The sequence below is a fragment of the Bidens hawaiensis genome, unplaced genomic scaffold (assembly GCF_021521415.1).
Source record: "Bidens hawaiensis isolate Kalapana, Puna unplaced genomic scaffold, B.hawaiensis_p1.1 tig00007049_1, whole genome shotgun sequence".
Classification (NCBI taxonomy): domain Eukaryota; kingdom Viridiplantae; phylum Streptophyta; class Magnoliopsida; order Asterales; family Asteraceae; genus Bidens; species Bidens hawaiensis.
Genome location: NW_027491485.1, coordinates 679,450 through 701,470, shown reverse-complemented (window position 1 = coordinate 701,470; position 22,021 = coordinate 679,450). Strand labels below are relative to the sequence as shown.

At 38.4% G+C, this 22,021-nt stretch overlaps 1 protein-coding gene and 1 pseudogene across 2 annotated transcripts in view; both read left to right on the top strand.

The window, feature by feature from the left end:
* The window catches only part of LOC143634457 (disease resistance protein RUN1-like), a 28,843-nt pseudogene extending 18,702 nt beyond the window's left edge, over positions 1 to 10,141 (top strand). Inside the window, exons 8-11 of the transcript XR_013153860.1 lie at positions 5,197 to 5,205; positions 9,458 to 9,509; positions 9,612 to 9,709; positions 10,043 to 10,141. The product of XR_013153860.1 is annotated as a disease resistance protein RUN1-like (transcript). The remainder of the gene's footprint in view (positions 1 to 5,196; positions 5,206 to 9,457; positions 9,510 to 9,611; positions 9,710 to 10,042) is intronic.
* Positions 1 to 22,021, top strand: part of LOC143634426 (uncharacterized) — a 248,188-nt gene that overhangs the window by 144,381 nt on the left and 81,786 nt on the right. The gene's annotated exons all lie outside the window — the stretch shown is intronic.

Here is a 22,021-nt window from a genome sequence, read left to right as displayed (position 1 = left end):
CACCTATATTCGTCATTTACCGGTTAAACAATCTAAACGGATTTTAGTTCGTTGCCCAATGTGTAACTCTCATGGGTCACAACCCGGTCGACCACGTTGACTTATCCGAATCGGTCCATAATTCCAACAGTCTCCCACTTGGACGGATTCGGTTAAGTTTCTCAACGCTGACAACCAGCGGTGCTCTAGCTACACATGGCTGCCCCCAACATGTTATGACATTTTAAATTCATTAACCAAAAGATCTTGGAATACACTATTGCAAGATAATGAAAATATAGTAATCGTTGTCATCTATCATTTCCGTATAAGACACCAATTGAACAATGAGACATGGATCAAATGAATCTCATATGTCGTTCAATCATTATCGTTTTCGTTCTCGAGTCAAAGTTGTTAGTCCCGGTGCTGATCGATACGAGATCCGCACGAGGTCTAGGAGTGCGGAATCCTCCTAGACTCGTTTATTGGTGTATAGACGAAGAACACAAACACGTACACGATCAAATACACAAACAAATACAAGAATGGATAATCAAATCTGCAGATTCATATATAAAATAATCACGTTACATACCGTAACAAAAACAGAAAAACACGACTGACCCGAGGTGAGCTCTACCTCGGGTCGTCTCACACGACTCTAGTCTCTTACTCTCTCTCAATAAACAAGCTGCTCAAACACACACTGATTTCTGGATACCTAAAACTAAACAAGACACAACTATATATAGACAAACATTCACGGGCCTGGGCTTCAGTAGGCGAAGTTGTGCTAACTTCGCCTATGGCGAAGTTGTGATAACTTCGCCTAAGGCAGAAGTTGTTACAACTTCGCCGTTGGCGAAGTTGCTCTAATTTCGCCTAAGGCGAAGTTGTGCTAACTTCGCCTGTGGCGTTCCGCTGGTCAGAATTGCATAGCGACGGTCACAAAATGCACCAACAGTCTCCCCTTTGACCGTTGCTCTCAATTCTAACAAACACGAAAGATCATCTGTTACAAAACATGCACTAACAGACTCCCTCTTAACTGATGATCTTCTGTTTTGTTCATCAACCAGCCGTGTCTGAATCTGTCCTGTAGCTTCACAAATCTACCAATCACCCAGCGTCTTCCATATCAGATCTCCCCTTCAGTGTAAGCTTCTCCGACCATAACGATTGAGGTCTTTGAAATGCATGCATCCTCGTGCCAATAGATCATCTCAACCAATCACGTGAGTCCATCTGACTTCACCAACACATGAAGTTGGGCTTCCTCCACAACTTCACCAACTCGTCGGCATACGATAAGGTTTAATCTTCAACTACTCAACATCAGGTGATCAATTTCATCACAAAACCACCTTGACAGAAACTAACACATGACCATTAATTAATCCGAAGCATCTTCAATCACCAGGGATAACAATCAAGAACATAGACACTTTAATTCCCGGTTAAATCCAACTTGTTCCAGAATCTTCACTCGTATAAATAAGCATCACGTTTCAGGATCCAATTCTCGAACGCCTTGAAAATAACATAAATAATATGCTCTGACCGCAATCCAGTAATGACGAAAACCTTCAGTTCAATTTGACTTTCTTCGGTTGGTCAACCACGAACAACAACAATTTCATTGCCCACAAACACCCGAATATGTGTCAATATCCAGTTTCAAACAATATCCCATTCACAACCTCAACTCCAAATCCAGAGTTGACACGTATTTGTTCACACGTAAGACCAAGAGATAACAAGATCACTCGTTGACGGAACAACATCTTTGGTCTCACAATAATCGTGTACACCCGGCCATACAGACGAAAACTCCAAACAATTTTTTTTTTTTTTTTTTTTTTTTTTTTTTTTTTTTAACTTCACCTGGCCATAACTTCGCCTGGCCATAACTTCGCCTGTTCATAACTTCGCCTGGCCATAACTTCACCTGGCCATAACTTCGCCTGGCCATAACTTCGCCTGTTCATAACTTCGCCTGGCCATAACTTCGCCTGTTCATAACTTCGCCTGGCCATAACTTCACCTGTTCATAACTTCGCCTGGCTGCTAACTTCGCCTAAACCCTAAAATTTAAGCGACAACTTCGCCTGAACCCAATAACTTCGCCTGCGGCGGCTGTTCGGCCGAAAACGCACAGAAACATGCCAGAAACACCAAAAACGCAGATCTCGAACCATAGCGTAAGAGCCTAAGGCTCTGATACCACTTGTTAGTCCCGGTGCTGATCGATACGAGATCCGCACGAGGTCTAGGAGTGCGGAATCCTCCTAGACTCGTTTATTGGTGTATAGACGAAGAACACAAACACGTACACGATCAAATACACAAACAAATACAAGAATGGATAATCAAATCTGCAGATTCATATATAAAATAATCACGTTACATACCGTAACAAAAACAGAAAAACACGACTGACCCGAGGTGAGCTCTACCTCGGGTCGTCTCACACGACTCTAGTCTCTTACTCTCTCTCAATAAACAAGCTGCTCAAACACACACTGATTTCTGGATACCTAAAACTAAACAAGACACAACTATATATAGACAAACATTCACGGGCCTGGGCTTCAGTAGGCGAAGTTGTGCTAACTTCGCCTATGGCGAAGTTGTGATAACTTCGCCTAAGGCAGAAGTTGTTACAACTTCGCCGTTGGCGAAGTTGCTCTAACTTCGCCTAAGGCGAAGTTGTGCTAACTTCGCCTGTGGCGTTCCGCTGGTCAGAATTGCATAGCGACGGTCACAAAATGCACCAACAGTCTCCCCTTTGACCGTTGCTCTCAATTCTAACAAACACGAAAGATCATCTGTTACAAAACATGCACTAACAAAAGTGGTCCAATCAAACACACAGTAAGTTTGGGTGAGGCCTCACACTTTACCAGTTTGAATCAACGAAGGCGCCATGATGTCTAACTATTACATTTCATGTAAGAGTACAAAATCCCATCTTGATTACATACAACTCCCACTGAACTTCAAAATACTCCCAACCAATGCCTTTATGACTGGCAGTTACGCGACAGCGTTTGACACTGATCAAAGAATACCTTTAGGAAACGAAAGTTCTAATATGTATCTCAGGTCTAAGGATACTAAATGAGCATACTAATATCAAATGCATCTTATTACTAAGATCCATGAAGATGATTTGATGCGAGTTACATCCAACGTCATTCATAATGAGGTCTGTGAGTTTGGAAGTCAACCCTTTGAGTCCAAAGTCAGAATAGTCTTAATTCAGATGCGCTCCCACGAGTCTGACCGACTACGGATAATTTAGAATACAATATCTATGGATTAAACGTATTAAAACGAACACAGTTATAGTATTCAACATTTGCATTTAACCATTAAATTAAAAGTGAACTTAAAAGTATAAATGTTTAAATGTTCATACATCCAAATACTAAATCAAAACAAATTACTAGCTAATCTAAGACCGATAGCCTCCCTGTGTTGGTCATGCTTGTCCTGAGTCATCGGCTTAATGAACGGGTCTGCTAGGTTTTGATCTGTGTCTATTTTTCTTATTATGATGTCACCTCGTTCCAGTATCTCCCATATGAGGTGGAACTTCCTTAGAATGTGCTTGGCTATGTGATGAGATCTGGGCTCTTTGGCCTGAGCAATAACACCTGTGTTATCACAGAACACCTCGATTGGTTTGTGAATACTCGGAACCACATCGAGATCGGTGATGAACTTCTTCATCCAAGCAGTCTCTTTAGCAGCATCAGATGCAGCTATATATTCGGATTCAGTGGTAGAATCCGCCACTACACTATGCTTGGAGCTCTTCCAATAAATGGCTCCTCCATTAGAGTGAAAACGAAACCTGACTGTGAGCGAGAATCATCTCGGTCAGTCTGGAAGCTAGCATCAGTGTAACACCTTACAGTGAGCTCCTCTTCCAATCCCCAAACACCAAGAACATATCTTAGGTCCTATTCAAGTACCTTAGAATATTCTTTACAGCAGTCCAATGGGCCATGCCAGGGCTATGTTGAAAACGAATGGTCATGCTCAAGGCATATGAGACGTCTGGTCTAGTACACAACATAACATACATGATAGAGCCAACCGTAAAAGCATATGGAATTGCTTGCATATGCTCAGACTCAATGTCCGTTGCCGGAGATTGTGATTTGCTCAACACGGTTCCTTTAGTCATTGGAACAGCTCCTTTCTTGGAGTTTTCCATTGAGAAGCGTGTCATTACTTTGTCTATGTACGTACTTTGACTTAGCCCTAGAATCCACTTAGATCTATCTCTATAGATCTTTATTCCCAGAATATAAGCGGCTTCTCCAAGATCTTTCATTGCAAAACAAGATTCCAACCAGTGCTTAACTTCCTTAAGCATAGGAATGTTGTTTCCAATTATCAGTATATCATCCACATACAATATGAGGAATGATATAGTGCTCCCACTAGCCTTTCTGTAAACACAAGGCTCATCTTCATTTTTGACAAAACCAAACTCTTTGATTTTCTCATCAAAGTGAAGATTCCAGCTTCGAGATGATTGCTTAAGTCCATAAATGGACTTGTTCAATTTGCAAACCCTATTAGGATATTTAGGATCGACAAAACCTTCAGGCTGAACCATATAAACATCTTCAGAAAGATGTCCATTAAGAAAAGCGGTTTTGACATCCATTTGCCATATCTCGTAGTCATAGTACGCGGCTATGGCAAGTAATATCCTTATTGACTTAGTCATAGCAACGGGCGAGAAGGTTTCATCATAGTCAACACCTTGAGTTTGAGTAAAACCTTTCGCGACTAGCCGTGCCTTATAGGTTTGTACATTTCCATGCATGTCGGTTTTTCTCTTGAAAATCCATTTGCTCCCTATTGCCCTACTATCGGGGGGGGGGGGGGTAGCTCAACCAAGTTCCAAACATAGTTATCCTGCATGGATTGCATCTCGGCGTTCATGGCATCTTGCCATTTCTCGGATTCCGGATTCAAGATAGCAGATTTGTAGTTAGTAGGCTCGTCGCCAGACTCGGCTACTAATAAGACTTCGGGACCACCTAGATGCCATAAGTATCTAGAATTTGGTATGGGATTCCTACTACTTCTGCGAACGCTCGTGTTCACGTCAGATGTATCAGCAACAACAACTTGTTGATCAGACGCTCCAACTTCCTCAGCGGTTGTTTGTGGTTCTTGAATTTCTTCAAGATTGACAATGTTATCTCCAGTTCCTCGATTGAGAAATTTCTTCTCAAGGAAGTGGCCTTTCCTCTTGATAGAAATCGTATTTGTATCAGGATGAAAGAAATAATAACCGCTTTGGTTATAGTATCCGACGAAAACAACTTTTACGCCGCGGGGATCAAGTTTGTCATCAGACTCACTTGAGATGTAAGCATCACATCCCCATACTCTAAGGTAAGACAATTTGGGCTTCTTTCCCTTATGCCATATCTCATATGGGGTTTTGTCCATCTTCTTAGTTGGAGCTAGATTGACAATGCGGGCGGCGGTCATAAGGGCATAACCCCAAAAGGAGTGAGGTAAGTTAGTTCTACACATCATCGATCGAACCATGTTTAGCAAAGTTCGATTTATCCTCTCGCTCACGCCATTATGTTGGGGTGTGCCAGGTGGAGTAGCTGTGAAACAATTCCATGCTCTTTTAGATTAGTGATGAACTCTGAGCTAAGATATTCTCCACCTCAATCTGATCGAAGCATTTTAATGGTTTTACCAAGTTGTTTTTCCACTTCGTTTTGAAACTCTTTGAACCTTTCAAAAGTTTCGTGCTTGTGTTTCATAAGATACAGATAAGCGTATCGACTATAATCGTCGATAAAAGAAACGAAGTATCTTTCATGGTTTCTAGTCATGGTTCTGAAAGGTCCACATACATCAGTATGTATGAGTCCTAACAGATCACTTGCTCGTTCACTTTTATGAGTGAAGGAGTCTTTGGCGAGTTTGCCAGCTAAGCAAGATTCGCAATCATCAAACGAGTCCGATCCTGTGGATTCAATAATCTCTTCGGATTGGAGTCTTTTAACTCTTGCCTTGCTTATGTGGCCAAGTCGGCAATGTCATAGAAAAGATCATTGATGCTAGTCTTGATACGTTTTGAAAGATGATATACGTTATTTTCAGTTTGAACATCAATCTCATAAATACCATTTCGAGGTTTAGCCTCAAAATAAAAGATATCATTTAAGTAAGCAGAAATAGCCATGCCATTAAAAACGTACTTAATACCTTGTTCAAGCAACAATGAAAATGAAATGATGTTTCTGGTCAAACCAGGAGCATACAAACAATTATTCAAAGGAAAAACTAGGCCAGATGGACAAGTAAAATGAAAAACTCCAGTTGCCAGAACTGGTACTCTCTTCCCATCTCCAACGATGAGTTCCATGCTGCCTTTATTCAGTTTCTTCCACTTCTCAGGCTCCTGCAAGACATTAACAATGTGGAAACCACATCTGGTATCAAATACCCATGTGTTGCTAGAGACAGTGAAAAGTTCAATAACGTATATGGAAATACCTCGAGAAGAGCCTTCACCATTGGCCTTCCTCTTTGCTAGCTAAGCTAGATGCTCGGGGCAGTTACGCATCAAGTGCCCCATCTTGTTGCACTTGTAGCACTAGTGCTCCTCAGGAGGCGGCGGTGGTGCATTTGCAACTTTCTTATTAGTGTTGGTGGCAGATTTGGCAGCAACAGTAACTTTCTTCTTGCCTTTTCCATTATAACCCTGATTCTTGGGTTTAGGCTTCTTTACACCAGCAGATCGGATCATCAGAACTTGATTGGTCCTAAAAGGAATGTTCATCTCAGCCGTTTTGAGCATGTTGTGCAGCTCCGGCACTGTCTTTACCCAGCCGTTCATGTTGAAATTCATTACGAACTGGTCGTAAGAGCTGGGGAGAGAGTTGAGGATGAAATCCGATGCCATCTCATCAAGCATGGGATAATCAAGTTTCTTAAGCTGATCGATGTGCCCCTTCATCTTAAGAACATGCGCACTGACAGGAGACCCTTATGCCATCTTGCAACTTATGAGTTGTTTCATGGTATCGAACCGTTCCTGACGGGCTTGTTTCTGGAACATGCCCTTGAGTTGTTCCAGCATCTCATAGGCACCAAAGTCTTCTAAGCCTTTAGCAAGCTTAGAAGTCATGGTGGCTAGCATAATACAGGAGACCTCAGCCGAGTCATCCCTATGCTTGTCAAGAGCTTTTCGAGCAGCGGCTGTGTTGTTTTCAGGCTCGTTTGGAACTGGTCCATCGAGAACGTACAGGCGCTTTGCCATTGTAAGAACTAGTCTTATGATGAATAGGAACAAGAGAATCCGGCTTCCAGTTATTAAAGGCAGCTGTAGCACACAACATTAATAAGTGGTTAGGTAGACTGACAACGATTGCCAATTGTGAATAGAGCACAACTCTCGGTTATGAGACCTATAGAGACAACGATTGTCTGTATAGAAACGTTTAGCCTCATCTTTGCCCACTTTAAGTCTCCAGACAGCTTTAGCACGTAACAGGAGAGTAAAGTAATAGTTGTCCTAGTACAGTGACGTGTGAAAGGGCCGGATGTGTCAACGAAGCGCTTTCACCTTGATGGGATAAGCTAGAAAACAAGTGTGGTGCTTTAGCTCCAAACACTCAAAATTTTGCAGTATGCCTCAAGTGTGACTTGTAGTAGGATTGACACAAACTATTGGTTTTATATTGGGATTAATTTTAGAATTACCAAATAGAGTAAAAGTCAAATTTTACTGTATTTATTATCGGGACAATAATGATGAACCCTTTCATCTCTCAGGACGCTTAGTTTTAAATAACCTATTAAAAACTAAGTTTGTCGCGATACGTCTAACCAATTTTAAGTTAATAGAGAACTATTAAGTTATAAGGTTTTGGAAAATCAAATTTAGTTTAATTTTGCAAAAACTTTATTGGTTAATTAAAATTTATTTTAATATATTTGATATTAGGTCGGTGGTATTATAACCTATTATAATAAAGCAAGTAACCACAATAGAAAACAAGAATATATAAATCTTAAATGGCCAAAAAGGTGATTGGTCTTGCTAGAGCCTATTAGCAAGACCAATCGGGTCAAAGGGTCACAACACAAACAACCACAAGGATGGACTCCTGGTGCATCCGGTCATCTTTGCTAACTCCCACTGACTTCAAGAACCCCACGAGCTCGTCCTCGGTTTTCCTTCGGGTCTTCTTCATTACAATATTAAAAATACATATAATGAAAAACCAAACCCTAACTATTACAATTTTGAACCATCAAAAGTGGCCAAAAACCATAAAATAAAACCGAAAAATAAATACAACTTTTGAACCATCCATATGACCAGAAACCAAAAACCATTCAACCAAACAAACAAGGTAGGGCCAGATTTACATATTCGATAAAAATAAAATTGAGCAATATTTTGGTCAAATAAAATAAACAAAAATTGACCAAACCAAGATTGCTCAAAAACTTGTCTAGATCAAAAACTTCAACTAGTTTGAAGTTTATGATGTAGATCCAGTGAAAAGACCAGATTCGACTCGTATGTTGTAACCAAGGCTCTGATACCACTGTTGGGTTCCAGTGGTGATCAGTCAACGGTTTAACTTTTAAACCCGGTTTAAAAGTTTAGTTTCATAATTATTAATCTTATTAATAACAGAATACGCAGCGAAATATAAAAACGAGTAATCACCATTTAACGAAACTGTACAGGATCCGGTTACAGACGATACGAGTACGAGTCTAAACAAACAAAGTAAATAATAATATTCACGACATTATTTAATTTTACCTCGGTTAATGATTAACCGGTTGAGACACCGAGGTTCAACGAACGATGCTAGGTGGCGAACAAGTAACCGGACAGCGGCGGCGACAACCTTTGATGGTAGCAGCGACGGTTTCCGATCAGCAGCAGCAAGAAACAATAACAGCAAGCGGCGGCGCGTGAAACGGCGACGGTGGTTGTGTTTCTTTGGAGCTTGGTGGCGGTTCGTGTGGGCTGGACACTTGTTTCCGTGAAACAGAGAGAACGAGGAAAAGGATTTTCTCACCTCTCTAAAACTTGGTTGATCTCCTATAAATATTATTTGTAAATAAAAAAGCTTGGAGTGTCATCCAAGATATCACGAAATTAGATCTCATATATTCAGTTATTATAAGATTATATTATGATAATCTTTTTCATAACCGGTTCAAAAGTTTTGCTCGCTTCAAAATTTTGTTTAAAGCCCAAACACCTTTATTTAACCACTAAATAAACAATATAATTTATAACAATTATAAATTATAATTATGTCACACCTATATTCGTCATTTACCGGTTAAACAATCTAAGCGGATTTTAGTTCGTTGCCCAAGGTGTAACTCTCACGGGTCACAACCCGGTCGGCCACGTTGACTTATCCGAATCGGTCCATAATTCCAACAGTTGACTCGTTATTGGCTTAGGTTTTTAGTTGGTGATACCGTTGACGACACTGGTATGTCCTTTGATATTCGCAAGCTAGCTAATTCTTTGTGACGTTTGTATTCAAGCTGAAAATAGAGAAAGTTACTCGTATCTTTTCCTTTTTATGTTACAGAGGTCAGAGGATGGAGAAAGATTGGTCGACCGAAGCAAGTGAATCCATCATTTGAAGAGTTGAAAGCTGTTAGATGTATCATCGGTGGTCCTGAATTGGTAAGCCTGTGGTGCAATACTTGTCTTTTTTTGTATCAAGTTCTTACATGAATAATGATGAAGGGAAAAATAGTAGTAATTTACCTTGATATGCAGTTTGCGCTAGTGGAATAGAACCTTTGGGATTTAAGTATATCATAATGATTCTCATTTCTCTCCATAATATGTCAACAATATTTTTAAAAATGGTTTGACAAACGGGAAAAGATCACTAACCAACTAGATGGTTTAACCTTTTGGTACATGATGATGTTATTGATGTTAATTTGGTTTCGATTAGTATCAAATTGAGCTTTTCTAATACATGCTTGGTTGTTTCCCATAAACTAACAGGAGGACGTTTACAAGATCGCAGAGATGTCCAAATTTAGCTGGCGTGGTGGGAGGGCAATGAACCTTGACACTATAATGGCAAAGAAAAAGAAAACTTGAAATTCTTCTTCCAGAAACCATGAAACTTTGCTTTCAAATCTGAATTTCATATGTTCCCAATTTGTATTCTCTCTCATCCTCATTCTTCAAATCAGAATCCTTGAACTTCACAATCTTTCGAACCTTTCTTTATTTGTATGTAAGTAGTTTAAAAATTTAAGGTCATCATTTACCGGGATTTGAAGTACGAAATTTGAATCAACCCCAAGCTTTATGCACCCTCAATCTGTTAATCATCTCTTAACTGCTTTCAGTTTTTAGAAATGGTCGTGATCAAGCAAATTTTTCCATAGCCACACCCATGTGGAACAACTATGGAATGGAAGTTGCTAGGTAGGACTGGCGGGAAATAATTATATATAAATTTTGATATGTATGGTGGAACATGTTTTTGCTTAGAGCTATGTATTGTTTTACTTAATCTATGAGTCAAATCACCGTTTTCCTGCTTCTCAACTTTTACTTTGTCTGTTTCCGAAGAGGGAAATGCAATTATTTTTTTAAAAACTTTTTCTCTTATGATTAAAGTTTGTTCTTGTTAAGTTTTTTTTTTCATTTTGTTTCTACTTATTATAAGAGTTTTAAGTGACATGTTGCAAAGAATGATAAAAAGGGTTATTATTATATATATATATATATATATATATATATATATATATATATATATATATATATAAGGGAGGGTTATTTTAAGAACCATAGTGAGTTTTAAAAACTATAAGAATTCAATTTTGAACCACACATTTAATTAAATGATATGAAATATGTGGCTAAGATTAAATTTAATTAAAAAATGAAGCAGGAGAGAGAATAAGTATTATTTTTTATAATTACACAAGTTTAAACGTTAGTTACACATGTGTAAAAAGTCGATTCGGTGTGTAAAAAAATACCGCATTTTTTTGTATATCACTTACACTTACGTATTACACATGTGTAAAAAAATTCGAAAAAAAAATTGTTACGTTTTGTTCTTTCGAGTTCTTAAAACTCAAAGTGGTTCTCAAAAGAAATCAATCATATATATATATATATATATATATACTAGTTTGATCCTCCCGTGTTACGGGAGTTTATTCAAGTTTTTGTTTTTAATCGTTTTGCTATTTTATGATGATTTATTTTATTTTTTAACGTAATTTTGTTTTAGTTTTATACATATATATTAGTTTGTTATTATATATTTAGCATTTGGGTTTTTTCAATTGAGATGTGTATGTTTTTTAATTTTAACGAACAAACATAAACTAATACAGGCATGTTGATTTTTTTAAATGAACAAACATGAACACAAATGTTTTTCTAATGAAAAAGGGGACGTTGATGTAGTTGACGATGGTGGGTAGTATCAGAAGTTAATAGATGAACGAGATGATACACCAGCTCCAGAGAACATGTAAAAGAGATGAATTAAATTAGGGTTTAACGATGAAAGTGTATACTAATAAATGAGATCTTATAACCCATTTAAGGGATTTTAGAGTTTGGTAAGACCTATAACCCGTGGAAATTATTCTGGATGATTAAGGGGTTATTTTACAAATAAATGAGATGTTATAACTCGTTTAAGGTTTATCCGGGTTTGGTGAGACCTATAGCCCGCAAAAATTATTGTTTGATTATGAAAGAGTTTTCAAATATAAATGAGATGTTATAACCCATTTAAAGACTATCCAGGTTTGGTAAGACCCATACCCGCGAATTCGGATCAAATGCATGAGAAACCTCCATTTAGAAATCAAACAATATGGTGGCTCTAGAGAATTGGGGGAGCAACCTGAGAGTGACACATAGGATTTATTGGTAGACAATTATATAGATAGTTAGATATATATATATACATATATATATACTAGTTTATATCCCCCGTATTACGGGGGTTGTTTTATATTATTTAACTAATATTTATTTATTTTTTCAGTTTGTATTTTTTTATTATATGAAAATTAATAATATACTTATGGTTTGATGATAAATTGTTTCATAAATAAATGAGATGTTATAATCCGGTTTAAAAGCTATATGGTTTTGATGAGACCAAAGACCCGTTTATTTCTTTTACTATAAAATTGGTTTTTTAATTATAAATAATATTTATAAAAGTTAATAATATACTTATGGTTTGATGAGACCCAAGACCCGTTTATTTTTTTACTATAAAATTGGTTTTAATTTAAATAATACATATATATATATATTTTAAAATAAATAAGATCTTAATTTTTACTATATTATATTTTTTAGGATTTTTACATCAATAATTTGATGAGAATAATTTTTAATTTAATGAGATGTTATAACCCATTTAAGGAATGTCTGGGTTTGGTAAGACTCATACCCATGAATTCGGGTCAAATGCATGAGAAGTCTCCATTTAAAAATCAAGCAAATCTAGTGACTCCAAAAAAAAAGGGGAGCGACCACATCGCGACACGTAGGATTTTTATGTTTTCGTTTATATATATTATAGATAGATGTGTCGTTGGAGACAAAGGAGAGGACCAGGAGTGGGGGCGAGATCTTCCGCGACAATCATATTCGAGCCCCATGTAAGAACCCTCGGCCTCTCTATAATTTTCATTCGTTGGATGATTGAAGGATAATAAATCAAGTCAATCTATCTAGGGATAAGCAGGCAATGGATGAGATTCCAGCAGGCCACGATTGATCCGTAAGTAGGAAACAGGTTGAGATTTTGTTTCCAAGACAATAGTCGGCATGCTTTTGTGTTATGTACCAAACCCACGTAATCATGAATAAAATGCTTCATCGTATTACTAGTCCCATGTTGCCATTTTACTTGGTGTATTTCTTTTCTTTTATTTACGTGTTTAGTTGAAACAGTGGGATTACTGGTTAGTTTATTTCATGTTCTTTTAATTCAAGGGTAAAGGCCATGATAAAGCCTAAATCCTATTAGTTGTATTATGATGATTACGAATGAAAATCAGAATCAACTAAAAACTTATGATTTCTAGTCTGGATTCTTTCTTATTTCTTGGAATATCAATTTGATTCACATCATTTTGCATCAGAAAGATTATGGTGATCGACCAATTAGGTTTCAAGGGTAATTCCATAACTTGATGTTTGAAGAGGGCGGTTAGCGACATTGTTTCGTAAGAAAGAAAGACATCTAAGATAGCTAGTCTCGTTAAGATTGCAAAGTTACGTATATTTTTGTTTTGTACGTATATAAACAATTTTGTTTGTTTATCTCTGTTGGTAATTTCCATATTATAATAGACCCGTCATGTGTATGTGATCGGATTGGACATATTGGGCAAATGAAATTCATTAATTATGTAATGGTTTTATGGGGTTGCAATTGGGCTTTTATATTTGGTAATTACTTGTTGGCCAAGTTAGGGTCACTCTATACATACATAGTCATGTTAGGGTTATTGTATTAGTGAGAGAGATTATTGTATTCAAGTTTTGTGCTAGTTTCTTGATTATAATAATATGAGAGGTTTACCTAAATACCGTGTGCTTGTTTGTGTTTCCGTTATCAATTCGTTCTTGAATTGGCATCAGAGCCAGGAAGACCAAAATTTGAAGATCGGCGATTGAGTCCGCGAGTTGAATTGGAATTGTTTTATTTGCTAAATAAAGGAGTTGTGGAAGAACTTTTTCGGTGCCCATGTCCACGTCAAGTTGAAAAAAAAGAGGATTATAGTTACGTGCAAATAAAGCGAAGGTCCTGTATTATATTTTTTTTGTTCTGATGAGAAGGAAGGGCAGAAAAAAAAAGGAATAAGCATACTGGTTTTATTCTTTTTGTTTTTTCTTGCTTCAACAAAGTTTAATCAATTTGTTTTTGCTGATAGAGTTTGACGAAGAACGATGGGTGATAAGGAAGCAGTGTAGACGAGCGGTATGAGCGGGAGCGGGAACCCAAATGTGTTTCAAAGTCCCATGCTTACCTCTACCAATTATACGGAATGAAGGTACTTTTGAACATTCATGAGTTTTGGGATACCATTGATCTGGTGTAAAAACAACATCGTGATTTGGTTGATTTATCAGTCGATCCCGGAAGCAACAATCATGTAAGTGGGTAATCTTGAGTCGGCCAAGGAGATTTGGAACGCGATTAAGACGCGTAATCTGGGGGCTGATCGGGTTAATGAGGCAAGAATGCAAACCCTCATGAACGAGTTTGATGGTATGAGGATGAAAAAGACGGAGACCATTGATGAGTTTGTGGCGAAACTCTCGTGTACGGCGTCGAAGGTGGCGAGTTTAGGAGAGATGATCGAGGAAACTAAGATGGTCAAGAAGTTCCTTTCAAGTCTACCCCGAACTAAGTTTATTCAAATTGTTGTCTCTCTTTAACAAGGTTTGGATCTCAAAACTGTTGGGTTTGAAGACGTGGTGAGACGTTTAAAAGCATACGCGGAGCGGATTCGGGAAGAAGACAAACATTCTGAAATCCAAGGTAAGAATATGTTTCAAAGTTTTGAATCCTCAAGTAGTCGGTACAATGATCGTGAGTCCACTCGTGGAGGTCGTGGATGTGGAGGAGGGTGAGGACGAGGTGGTTGTGGGTCAGTTCAAAACCGTGGTCATCAAGAAAACGCCATGAACCGGGAAAATCGTGAACATAAGAGCAATACCCGGGACCTCTCAAAGGTTCAACGTTATCGATGTGATGAGTTTGGACACTTTGTCCATAAGTGTCCCAACCGAAAACATAAAGTTTAAGGCGAAGCAAAGTTAGCTGAAGCACCGAAGACAAGGGATGCATCATTGTTTATGATTAAGAGTGTTCATGAAATAGTGTTCTTGAACGAAAAGAAGGTTATACCCGGAAACTACGAATCTAAAGATGGTGATGAATGGTATTTAGGCAATGGCGCGAGTAACCACATGACTGGTAACTAGTCTTTCTTTTCTAAACTTAACAATCGTGTCACGGAAAAGGTTAAGTTTGGGGATGACTCTTATGTTGATATAAGCGATAAGGGGTCGATCTTATTTGAGGCTAAAAGTGGTGAACATCATTTGCTTACGGATGTTTATTTTATACCGAATAATAGAAGCAATATTATTAGTCTCTGTCAAGCCTCAAAACACGGGTGTGATATTCATATAAAAGATAACTACCTTACGATGCATGATGGGCAAGGTAGGTTATTGATGAAGGTGACTCGTTCCCCTAATCGGTTATACCTGATACAATTAAAGATTGGTAAACCGGCTAGTTTACTTAGCCGAATTGAAGAAACAAGTTGGTTGTGGCATGCTAGGCTTGGTCACTTGAACTTTGAGTCAATAAAGCTAATGGCTAGGATGGAGATGGTTGAAGGGATGTGTGGCGTTACCCATGAAAACAAGTTATGTGAATCTTTTTTGTTCGGGAAGCAAACAGGACAATCCTTTCCTAATTTGGCGGCATTTAGGGTGACTCGATCCCTAGAACTTGTGCACGGTGAGCTGTGTGGACCGATTACCCCTCCAACAATAGCAGGTAACATGTATGTTTTTGTTTTAATCGATGATTACTCACGATTTGTTTTGGACGTATTTGTTGAAGGTTAAAGAAGAGGCGTTTGAAGCTTTCAAGAAGTTTAAGGAATTGGTTGAAAGTGATGTTGGGAAAAAGATAAAGACGTTTTATACCGACCGAGATGGTGAGTTTACCTTACATGAGTTCAATCAGTTTTTTGACATGGAAGGCATTCAAAGACATCTAACGGCACCATACACAACTCAACAAAACGAGGTGGATGATAGACGGAACCGAACCTTATTGGAGATGACACAGAGTATGTTAAAAGCAATGGGTGTTCCGAATTTCTTATGGGGTGAGGCAATCCGACATGCAACGTACATCAAGAATCGGATGCCTACTCGTGCACTAAAGGAGAAAACTCCATACGAGATGTTAAAAGAAAATAAACCGAATATTGTCCATCTAAAAGTATTCGGTTGTGTGGCGTCTACAAAGATAGTGGGCACTCACTTGAAAAGGCTCGATGCCCGTTCGAGGATTTTAGTGCATATAGGAGTCGAGACCGGGTCCAAAGCTTATCGGTTGTTCGATCCAAAGACCCAGATGGTTGTGATAGCTCGTGATGTGGTTTTTTTGACGTGAAGAAGACGTGGGTTTGGTCTAATTCGGGTCAAACCAATGAAGAAACAGAGCTAGAACCGAGTTTATTTTGGGTTGATTGGAACGAGGTTATTGATACCGGAATTGGGCAAGTTGTAATCGAGCCTACGGGAAGCAACAACATTAGCGACGAAAATTCAGCTTTGTTGCCAAATTCAGCAACATAATCAACTACAGCTTCTGTCGCTAATTCAGACAGCTCATCAGCACCATTAGCGATAAATTCTGACACTCTGGTCACTAATTCCAACAACTCCGCATCCAGTTTAGCGACACCAGCTGCAAATGGTTTAGCGATAGCAGCATATAATGAACCAGAAAGTAACCTGAGAAGATTTACCCTTGTTCTGATCGCACGGTTAAGTTCAATAATTATGTCGTATGTTCAGAAGTTGAGGGCATTGAACTTCTTTTGTTAGAAGATGGTGAACCGAGGAATTTTGGTGAAGCAAAATCCAAACCATATTGGATAAAGGTAATGCTAACGGAACTCAAATCCATTAAATGAAACGACACATGGAAGTTAACTGAGTTACCGAGAGGGGATAAAGTTATCGGATTGAAGTGGGGTTTCAAGGTAAAAAGAAATGCAGATGGTTCGATTAATAAATATAAAAGCAAGACTCATGGTAAAGGGTTGCGTGCAACAACCTGAAGTCGATTTTGACAAGGTCTTTGCTCCGGTTGCGAGACTTGAAACTGTACATATGCTCATTGCCATTGCAGCTACTGAAGGATGGAAATTACATCATTTGGATGTAAAGTCGGCATTTTTACATGGGGAGCTACAAGAAGAGGTCTATGTTTCTCAACCAGATGGGTTTGTTAAACTCGGGGAGGAAAACAAAGTCTACAAGCTAACCAAGGCTTTATGCGGGTTGAGGAAAGCACCACGGGCGTGGAATACAAAGCTTGAAGGTATTCTAACGGATTTGAAATTTGTGAGGTGCTTGAAAGAACAAGTGGTGTATCGGAGATTTATTGGAACCGATATTATTATTGTCGACGTATATGTCGATGAATTGGTCGTTACGGGTTCGAACAACGATCACATTAATCAGTTCAAACTTGTGATGTCTAAGAAGTTTGAAATGTCTGATTTGGGAATGCTCACTTGCTATCACGAAATCGAAATCTCATAGTTGGAGAATGAGATTCAAATCCATCAAAGTGCTTATGCTCGACGGTTATTGAAAGAAGCCGGGGTGGATGATGTTGGAAATATGGACCGATTTGCTTAAGTCAACGTAACCGACCGGGCTGTGACCCTTGAGAGTTACACCTTGGGTAACGAACATAAGCCGCTTATGCTAGTTAACATGTATTGACTTACGAACGAGATATGGACATTTAAAAAGATTGGGCTTAATATGGGCTTGGTGGCCCGACATGATTAACTAGTTATATTAACTAGTTAATATGTCATTAGGGATAAGGAAGGTAAAAACACAACACCCTAGATACCGCCGCTCAGCCAGCCGTTGCAGGTCTATTTGTGCACCGCTATCGTTGGTTGTTAATCTCGTTCGGTCACTAGCGTCATCCTTTAGCCCACGGTGTCTTAACCGACTAATTTATTAACCGAGGTAAACTTAAATAATGTCGTGATTATTTTTATTTACTTTGGTTATTTGACTCGTACCCGTATTGGTTCCTAAAAGTGATGATTACTTGATTTTATTCCATTGCGTTTTCTTGTTTATTATTAATTTGATTAATAATTATGAAACAAATTAAAAACCGGTTTGTTAAACCGTTGACTGATCACCACTGGAACCTAAAATTGGTATCAGAGCATTGGTTACAACATATGAGTCGAATCCTGTCTTTTCACTGGATCTACATCATAAACTTTAAGCTAGTTGAATTTTTTGATCTAGATAAGTTATTAGGGCAATCTTGGTTTGGTCAATATTTATTTATTTTATTTGACCAAAATATTGCCCGATTTTATTTTTATTGAATATGTAAATCTGGCATGACCATTGTGTGTTTGGTTGTTAGGTTTTTGATTTTGGCCATATGGATGGTTCAAAGTTGTATTTAATTTTTTAGTTTTTGGCCACTTTGATGGTTCAAAATTGTAATAGACAGGGTTTGGTTTTTCATTATATGAATTTTATAATTTTGTAATGAAGAAGACCCGAAGGAAAACCGAGGACGAGCTCACAGAGTTCTTGAAGTCAGTGGGAGTTAACAAAGATGACGGGATGCACCTAGAGTTCATCCTTGTGGTTGTTTTGTGTTGTGACCCCTTGACCCGATTGGTCTTGCTAATAGGCTCTAGCAATACCAATCACCTATATTCGCCATTTAAGATTTACGTTTTCTTGTTTGCTATTGTGGTTGCTTGCTCTATTATAATAGGATACAATACCACCAACCTAATACTAAATATATTAAAATAAATTTTAATTAACCAATTATGTTTTTGCAAATTAAAAATTCCAAAGGCTTATAACTTAATAGTTTATCTATTAACTTAAAATTGGTTAGACGTATCCCGACAAACTTAGCATTAATAGGTTATTTAAAACTAAGTGTCATGAGAGATGAAATGGTTCATCAAGTTGTCCCGAATGATACAATAAACTGGACTTTTACTCTATTCGGTAAATTCTAAAATTAATCCCAATTTTAAAATCAATGGTCTATGCCATCCTACTATAAGCCACACTTGAGGCATACTGCGAAATTTCAAGTGTTTGGAGCTACAGCACCGCACTTGATTTCTAGCATATCCCTTCAAGGTGAAAGGGTTTCATGAAACATCCGGCCCTTTCACACGTGACTATACTAGGGTGACTATTACTTTACTCTTCTGTTACGTGCTACAGCTATCTGAAGACTAAAGTGGGCATAGATGAGGCTAAACGTATCAACTTAGGCAATTGTTGTCTTAATAGTCCTCATAACCGAGAGTTGTGCTTTATTCACAATGGGCAATCGTTTTCAGTCTGCCTAACCACTTACTAATGTTGTGTGCTACATCTACCATTACTAACTAGAAGCCAGATTCTCAAGTCCCTATTTTATTAATGTTAATTGGGTCATTAATAATAGGATTAAAACATCAAAAATACTAATTAAATTACTTTTGCTTATTTAACATATGTCAACTGATAATAACTCCTCATTCATCTTCAAGACTATTCTTGAGAAAGAAATTTAAATGGCACCAACTTTGTTGAATGGCATAACAATTTGAGACTTGTTCTCAAAATGGCAAAGAAGCTCTATGTTCTCGATGGACTGGTTCCATTAGAGCCTGGAAACAATACAGTTGCTGCCATAAAGGTTCTTGAGAAGCATAATGACGACTCTGCTGAAGTCGCTTGCATTATGCTAGCCACCATGTCTTACGAGTTTGGTAAAGGCTTGGTGCCTTTGAGATGTTTGATAAACTCAAGGGCATGTTCCGGAAACAAGCCCGTCAAGAACGCTATGACACCATGAAACAGCTTCTCGATCAGCTGCAGAATGGAAAAGGGATCCTCTGTTAGTGCGCATGTCGTCAAAATGAAAGGGTACATCAAACAATTGAAGAAACTTGATTATCCCCTGTCGGATGAAATGGCAGCGGACTTCATCTTGAACTCTCTCTCCCCAGCTCTTACGACTAGTTCATAATGAATTTCAATATGAATGCATGGGTGAAGACGGTGCCGGAGCTTCATGGTATGCTCAAGACGGCCGATATGAATATTCTAACTAAAACTAATCAAGTTCTGATGGTTTGATCTCTAGTGTCAAGAAGCCTAATCCCAAGAACTGGGGTTATAACGGTAAAGGCAAGAAGAAGGTTAATGTTGCTGCCAAGCATGCCACCAACACTAACAAGGGTGTTGCAAAGGTACCATCGCCACCTCCTGAGGAGCGCTAGTGCTATAAATGCAACAAGATGGGACACTAGAAGCGTAACTGTCCTGACTATCTTGTTGAGCTGCAGAAACATAGGACCAATGGTGAAAGATCCTCTAAACGTATTTCCATATACGTTATTGAACTTTTCACTGTTTCTAGCAACACATGGGTATTTGATATCGGATGTGATTACCACATCGTTAATGTCTTGCAGGAGCCTGAAAACTGGAAGAAATTGAAACAAGGCAGCATGGAATTCGTTGTTGGAGATGGGATATCGTTTTGCTTGTCCGTCTGGCCTTGTAGTTACTTTGAGTAACTGTTTGTTTGCACCTAGTTTGACCAAAAACATTATTTCAGTTTCTTTACTTTTTGAACAAGGATTTAAGTGCGCTTTTAATGGTATTGCTATTTCTTCCTACTTAAATGATGACTTTTATTTTGAGGCTAAACCTCGAAATGGTATTTATGAGATTGATATTCAAATTAACAATAATGTATTTAATATTTCTAAACGTATCAGATCTGGGATTAATGATACATATCTATGGCATTACCGACTTGGTCACATAAGTAAGACACGAGTTAAAAGACTCCAATCCGAAGGGATTCTTGAATACACAAGACCATACTCTTTTGAAGACTGTGAGTCTTGTTTAACCGGAAAACTCGCCAAGGACTCCTTCACTCATAAAAGTGAACGAGCAAAGGATCTTTTAGGACTCATACATACTGATATGTGTGGCCCTTTCAGAACTATGTTTAGAAATCATGAAAGATACTCTGTTTCTTTTATTGACGATTATAGTCGATATGCTTAAGCGTATCTTATGAAACACAAACATGAAACTTTTGAAAAGTTCAAAGAGTTTCAAAATGAAGTGGAAAACCAACTCGGAAAAACAATTAAAATGCTTCAATCAGATCGAGGTGGAGAGTATCTCAGCTCAGAATTCATCAATCATCTGAAAGAGCATGGAATTGTTTCCGAGCTCACTCCATCAGGCACACCCCAACATAATGGCGTGAGCGAGAGGAGAAATCGAACCTTGCTAAACATGGTCCGATCGATGATGTGTAGAACTAACTTGCCTCACTCCTTTTGGAGTTTTGCCCTTATGACCGCCGCCCGCATTGTCAATCTGGCTCCAACAAAAAAGGTAAGCAAAACCCCATATGAGATATGGCATGGGCGAAAGCCAAATTTTTCTTTCCTTAGAGTATGTTATGTGGGCCCAAGTATTGAAGACCGGGCTATTATGTATTTGGAGGCCCAAGATCGCGCTATAAAAGGTGGCCCACGAAAACGGGCATAACTTTCCCCACGAAGCTCCGTTTTAGGCCTATTACCAGTCAAATCGAAGCTTGAGACGAGGAGCACATTGTGGCAAACCGAGTTCTGATGTGCCTACGGTGGTTTGGCCCCTGTACGAAGCCCAAAAACGCCTTCTAAATAAAGTTTTGGGCCTTTTTATTTTCAGCACTTTTTATGTTTTTGTTTTTGGGTTTGTGTTTGGACCATGGCCCATTTTAGTCCCATTTCGTATTTGGAAGTCTTTTTATATGCTTGTAATGTAATTCCAAAAGTTAGACTTGAATATGAAAATAATTACTTTTTCTCTTCAATTTCCCTGACCTTTGGGTGGGATTTTTAGGGTTTGGAAGTTCGTCACGGGTATTCGTTGAATCAACGTGACTCGATCTTCAATTTCGTTTTACCGCTGCATCAGTTGGTATCAGAGTCGAATTCCTGGCTCGAAAATGCCTCCAAGGAGACAATAGAGACCGCTCGATGAGGTTTACGAACGAGAGTTGGAACAACGATTTATGGCGTGGGTGGAGCAACGATTGGATAAAGTGGTCGATCAACTCACTGATCGAATGGCTGACTTGGTGAA